The following is a 7242-nucleotide window of genomic DNA, read 5'->3' as shown; positions in this document are numbered from 1 at the left end:
ACCTCCAAACTGTTCTCCATAGTGGCTGTATCAATTTACATTCCCACCAGCAGTGCAAGAGGGCTCCCTTTTCTCCACACCCTCTCTAGCATTTATTATTTGTAGATTTTTTGATGATGGCCATTCTGACTGGTGTGAGATGATATCTCATTGTAGTTTTGATTTGCATTTCTCTGATGATTAATGATGTTGAGCATTCTTTCATGTGTTTGTTGGCAATCTGTATATCTTCTTTGGAGAAATGTCTATTTAGGTCTTCTGCCCATTTTTGGACTGGGTTGTTTGTTTTTTTGATATTGAGCTGCATGAGCTGCTTATAAATTTTGGAGATTAATCCTTTGTCAGTTGCTTCATTTGCAAATATTTTCTCCCATTCAGTATTTTGTTAGTTTTATACTTAAGTATTTCTCATTATTTTCAGGTGCTATTGTAAATGATATGTTTTTCTTACAATTGTAATTTCTAGTTATTCATTGTGTATTAATCTTATATTCTGCAACCTTGTTAAACTCATTTATTCATCCACTATGTTTTTAATAGATTCCTTAGAGTTTTCTAGAGGAGTATTCATATTGTATTTCTTTCTCTCCCATCTACAGACTTCATTTCTTATCCTTGCCTTACTGCACTCCTTAGGACCTCTGGGGTCTTGATCCTGATCTTAGGGGGAAACAATTCAGTCTTTTATCATCAGTGTGATGTTAACTATATATTTGTTTTTTGTTTTCTTTGATAGATGCTCTTTATAAGTTTAAGAAAATTCTCTTATATTCCTAGTATTTAAGAATTAAAAAGAAAATCATGAACAGATGTTAAATATTGTAAATGCATCTTTTGAGATGACCATGTTTTTTCCTCTTTAGTTTGTTAATATGGTTGATTACATCTATTGGTTTTCTAATATTTAACCAGTCTCATTTGTGGGATAAATTTCTCTTGGTCATTATGTATTATCCTATTATATGTTGTTGGATTCAATTTACTGGTGTTTTTTTGAGGATTTTTGCATGCTCATGAGGGATATCCATATGTAGTCTTTTCTTTTGGCTTTGCTTTCAAGGTAGTTCTGACCTCATAAAATGAGTTGGAAAGGATTTTTTCTCTTCCTATTCCTTAAGTTTTTCTATTTTATGGGACAGTTCATGTAGAATCGATACTATTTTAATTATTTGAAGAGCTAAGAAGTACTGCTCTAGGCAAGGAAGGGCTGGTTCTGTTTATTCCTTATTCCCACTTCCCAACAAAGCATGTTTACAGTTTTGTGCCACGAAAGGAAAACAATAACTGAAGTCCCAGAATAAAGATCATTCCAGCTGTTAATCACTCACATAAGAGGTGTTCAGAGCCCCCAGATAACATCATTTGTCTGATGCAGAAGAGACCTAGGGTAACTGTGGGTGCAGCTCCCACTGGCACCTCCAGGGGGCGCTGTATGCCAGACAATGAGCCGGGCGGGGCGGGGCGGGGGTGGTGCTTTGAACTGGGATCAGTTCTGAGGTGTGTCTGGCGCTCTGAGTAGTGACCAAGGTCCTAACGGCAGTGGGAACATCACCCACATGCTTTCTCTGCAGGGGGTAAACCTCTATGAAGTGGGTGGCTGCCTTGACTCTTCCCTGCATCAAACATTTTCTGTGCAGTGAGGACAGAAATTCAAGTTTACAGACAATGAAAGTTGTGGCCAGAACCAGCCTAAAGACAAAGCACAGGAGTGCAGGGCCTAAAGAGGTTCTGGGAACGCATGCTTTTTACAAATAAATGAGATTTATTTTTTATTTTATTTATTTATATTTTTTTTGCGGTACGCGGGCCTCTCACTGTTGTGGCCTCTCCCGTTGCAGAGCACAGGCTCCGGACGCGCAGGTTCAGCGGCCATGGTTCACCGGCCCAGTCGCTCTGCCGCATGTGGGATCTTCCCGGACCGGGGCACGAACCCGTGTCCCCTGCATCGGCAGGCGGACTCTCAACTACTGCGCCACCAGGGAAGCCCTGAGATTTATTTTAAATTAAAACTGGAGAGAATTTATACCTAAGCAGTCATTTTTACCAGAGACATAAAACTATAAGAATAGTAAACAAGGGTCAAGTAGGTTTCCTGCTGCCCCAAGTCTGCAAGGTCTCGTGCAGTAAGTATTTGTTCACGGGTGATGCCTTCATTTATAGGTCTTGTTCACATCCTGCTTCTAAGGTGATTTCTCCTAAACCATCCTTCCTCCTATTTTATGGGTGAGGAAGCTGGGGCTTGGGGAGGTTACAGAACATGCCCAAGATCACAGAGCTGAGGAGCAGTGGATTGGCCGAAGGAAGGGAGGACATTGCCACCCTCCCTTACCTGGGCTTTGGTTCCTCTCTCTGTGTCGAAACCCCAGGCATGGACCTGTGGTGAGAGGCGGGGTTGGGGACATGAGTAGGGCCTAGATCCCCTATGGCTTTAGTAACCCCAGCAATGCCATGTCTCTGTGACTCCAGGGAAGATAGTCTGCTGGATGCTGATGTGAAGCCTGAACCCAGAACATCTCCCCCCATCCCATGGGAATCCACAGGATAAGACGGATAAGATGGGAGTGGTGGAATGGTGAATGGAACACAACTTTGGAAATCTAAGAGCAGGTCCACCAGGAGGCCTTGGAACAGGTCGTGGGGCAGACCCTGGAAGGCCTGGGGCTCTGCTCAGGCCACTGGGCTCAGCTGTCATCAACCTTTGATGTCCCCTTGAGCATCTACTCTCCAGGAGGGCCGTCTCCTGCTCTCTCCTTTTCATTCCTCTCTTTCTCTCTTTCTCTCTCTCTCTCCCCTCTTTCTCTTTCTCTCTCTCCAGGCACTAAGAAAAGTCTCCCTTTTCCTGTGCCAGCTCTTTTCTGGAAGACCAGGGAGCTAGCACCCCTCATACCATAGTTCTTCCAGCTTTCCCTCTCAATGGTGCTCTTTGGCCTGGTGTACCTGTAGTCCTCTCTGTCCAGTTGTGTTGCCTGGGGTGGCCTCACCCTGTGTCTGGGGTCATCGGTACATTGCTGGTGAGCAGGGCCTGCGCTCCAGATGCTGACCTCACTTTTCCCCCATGACTTAGCCGTTCTTCTTGCATTTCTTTCTCCAGGTTTATCAGACACGTCTGTATATGTATGAACCCCAATAATTAAGAGGCATCAGGATTTTCTCCATGAGACCCCTGGGTCCAGGCAAATCAAGGAAGTAGAGAGTTGTCTTTGCAGTTCCCAGATGTCTGGCTACATTTCAGGTTTGGGTGCCCAGCACATGGAGGACCTCTGGTGCATGTGCATGGAGAGGGCACATGTAGGCAGAGGTGACTCTTGCTTCCAACCCAGGTAGAGGTAGGAAGGCTGAAGATACTGGAAGAGAATGGGAAAAAATGAAGAGGAGGGAAACAAAAAAAGATAATGAGGAAAGAAATGAAGATTCAGAGTGAAAGAGTGTAATAAAAGGTAATAGTGTAGCTCTAACGTTTTTCCAAATATTACTCAGAAAGAGAAACAAGAACCTACATGAACTTTTCCAAAGTACCTGGGAAGCATTTGCATGTCATTTTGGGGGTGATAAGCAAGGACCTCAAGACTCAGTGACCATTGATGTGACCATGAACCAGTGAATGACCTGGTCAGGACCTGAGCCCAGGCCAGGCAACCCCACACCCGGTGCTCTTCCAGCCACCCTGCTGTTCCCAACTGTCCTCTGCTATTGGCCCCTGAGCTGTCCCTGACTATGGACACCATATAACCTGTCATCCAAACAGAGGCCCTAATTTCAATTATACATGGACAACACATGTTAACCAGGACCATCCCAGGCAAATCAGGGCGATGGTCACTGAGCCAGAGGAAGAAGTCGGCCAAGCACTGCCCAGTAGGAACATGGTCCAGGCGAAGGAAGGACAGTCGGGCACTGATGTGGATGACCTGGAAGGCACTGGAGGTGCGGCCCCAAATGGCCTCCCGAATGCAAGTGTGATACTGGGGTCCTGAGAGGGCCACGAAGCTCACATATTCACTGTCCAGCTCCTTAGCCCCCATCAAGGCGGCTCGGGTGTCGGGCTCTCTGGGAGGAAGGGAACCCTCATCCAGAACAGAAGCTCACGGGAGAGAGCCGCAGAGGAGCAGCCGTTTGCTGTAGGCCCAGAGACATCTTTCTGAGGACCGGAGTCGTCTGCTGATGAAAAGGGTTCCCTCGGGGAGGGGTGCTCGTCCCAGTGAGAGGTGTCAGGGAAGCTGAGAAAACGGTGTGAGATTTCTACCTGAGCTAGATGATCTGATTTGAAAAGGAAAGAAGTTCCAAAAGGTTTATTCAGTCTCACGGAAGCCATCTGTGTGCCACCAGTGCTGCCTGTCTAGTGTACAGTCTCTGGCCTCCTCTTCAAGGCGCATCTGGGAAAAGTGGGACCCCCTCTGTATCAGGCTGCTCCCATGGGAGCTGACATATAGATGGAATGGACCAACCTTTGAGAGCCAAACAGTGTTGCTGCCTTTGGTCACAGACCAGAGAAGCCCCTGGGCCCCTTCGGCGTGGGCCGGGGAGGAGGGGCCGGGCTGGTCCTTTCACTCAGACCCCGGGGAAGCTCTCAGCACCCAAGCTCCAACACCCTGTTCTACAGGATCTTGTCAGTGCCTGGGCCTGAAGCAGCCTCCAGAGTGTCCCTGGGACTCGGGAAACCAAGATGCCACCCCCACACAAGCATCTAGAACCAGCTGCATCGTTTGCGGGGCCAGGCACAGAACAAAAATATGGATCCCTTGTTTAAAGTTTGTTATGAATTTTGAGATGGCAAGAGCAGAACATGACACCAAGCGGCCCTGTGGGACTGCCACTTCATATCTGTGATCCTCACCCTGAGAGGGTAAAAATGAGAACACTTCAGGACACACTACAAATGCAGCATTGACTGTGGCAGTCATTAGTCATTAGTCATTAGGGCTGATTGGCCGTGTAACAGAGTGTCCAGAGGATGGCACTGTTGGATTTCATTCTCTGGCTGGGGCTGGACAAGCTTTGGAGGGTCTGGTGGAAAGAACACAGTGAAATGGAAGGCAGAGGGCATTTCTCAGGATCTCCTTGCAAGTTCTGTCCCAGCACATCCATCCAAATCACTTCGTCCTGAGCCACAGCCCACATCAGCCCTCCAGGGAGTGACTGAGGCCACAGGCCCTTGGGTCTTGTCCCCAGAGGACTCGGTGCCCCAGGAGGCTCAAGATAAGAGGTCAGTAGGACCCCACACCAGGTCAATGGCAACCAGGAGACAAAGGCACTGTAACGTCCCTTAGAGCCAAGAAGATCAGAATTGGAGCATCAAGAGTGGGGCCAAGGGGGGTGTGGGCAGCACTAGAGCTGGGCCTTCGTGGAAGGTGGACTTGGGCTGCAGAGCTGGGGGCGGGGCGGCCACAGCAGTCACCTGAGGGCCGAGAACAGTGGGGTGGCCTTGAGTATATCTGGCTGGAGCTGGGCGTCTGAGCAGGGATGTAGAGAGAGCAGAGGCTGGAAGAGTTGTGCAGGCCCCAGGACACCGGGCAGACAAGATTTACGGCCGGATGTGTCTCTCTGACAGAGCCCAGCCTCCGGCCCCTGACGTGTGGGGAGGTCAAGGAAGGCATGGGGCTGACTGTCATTGTCCACTTGCACGTATCCACTTCACACCTGCTCACACCCAGGCCCGCATACCCACACACGGGCTCTTGCACAGATGTGTCCATTCCCCCCAACCTGCAGAGACACCGCCCACATGTGTCCACCCCTCTCCGTGACTCTCCTTTCCACTTCCCCCCAGGGAAAGGAGGGCCTGAAGGGGGGCGGTGGGCAGGGTGTGGGGCTAGGGGACCATCCGGCCCAGGTCTCACACTCCAGAAAGGCCACAGATTAGACTTCTGAGTTTATTTCCAAGTGAAACTTTGATGCAGGCACAGAAATACACCACCGGGACTAAAAGATGTCTGTCATCCATCCTTACAATTAAGCGACATTGTCGTACCAGGAATTAGTATTTTCTGTAACTCCAGTAATTAAACAGTAATGTTTTTATTGCATTTTTGTGTTAAAGCTGTTCTTTGGTTCCATGTAAACATTTAACACAAACCATTAAAAAAACATATTCTGGGAACTTCAACCAGTGGGAATGGCCCAGGTCTCTCCAGGCCTCCTATAGGCTCTGCTCTGGTCAGCGGTCAGAACTTCCTCGTCCACCCCATTCCACGTGTGACCTCGAGAGTCAGAGGTCCTCTTTTGCGGTCAGTGGGGAAGGAGCCTTGTCCCAAGGCCCAAGCCCAGCACCAGGGCTGGACACACATTGCTCAGGAAAGCCAGCGAGTACAGCCATAGCCAATGCGGCCAATAAGGACCTGAGTTCGCCAGTGGCCAGGAGCCCTCGCCCAGGAGGACTAGATGTCTTCACCTGAGTACGTGGAGTAAGAATAGGGACGTTGCAAATACTGAAGCAAGAGCGCATTTATTCCAACAAATTCAAATCCAGGTCTTGTCATCCACCGAGTCCTTGTGGGAGGGGAGCCCATGATGTGTGATGCTGGTGCTAAGTAACTGCGGAGACACAGGCCATGGGCTGCCCCATCCCTCAGGGTTAACTGTGCACCCCCTTCCAAACCATCTTGCGGTTTGAGTCCATGGCGGCGAGTGACCCTGTATGAACCAGCAGGTCAAAGTACCTCCAGCCCCAGCGTTCACTGCGACCTGAGGGCTTCCGTCCTGCCTCTCTCCATCCCGCAGTTGCTTTAGGGGACGGTTTTCAGTGACTTAGGGGTCATCTTAAAAAGCACTTGGACACTGAATCAGCACAGGTACGGAGCAGTCAGAACATGCCCTGGATGTGACAAGCAGCCCAGTCATCCTGCTGGGTACTGGCCGGCCTCAGTCCCGTTTGCCCCGCACTCCCCAGCCCCCAAAGTCTAATTTTCTTCAGCTACCAGGCGACCTGCTAAACCTCAGTGGGATACTTGGGGAGGTCCCGGCCTTCGGTGATCAGCAGACCTATGGAGACCCGTGGGTTGGAATCATGCCATCGACTGTTGCTACTTGAACTGCCCGAGTGTTGGCTTCCGAGTGTGTGAATTGGGAGTCACGACGCCCATCTCGCAGGTTGTGGGAATAATGTGGAGTGGGTGTGGCGCACCCAGCCCATTCCTTTCCCCTTCACTCCCTGAGGTTATTGGAATAAACCCCATGCCTCTCACGTCCTTTAATTTCTATTAATCTCTGTGCATCTCCCGTCTATACTCCTTGGCCTCGTTTTCG

This window comes from Phocoena phocoena, chromosome 16 (genome assembly GCF_963924675.1).
Source record: "Phocoena phocoena chromosome 16, mPhoPho1.1, whole genome shotgun sequence".
In the NCBI taxonomy this organism is placed as follows: domain Eukaryota; kingdom Metazoa; phylum Chordata; class Mammalia; order Artiodactyla; family Phocoenidae; genus Phocoena; species Phocoena phocoena.
Note: the sequence above shows the minus strand (reverse complement) of the source record.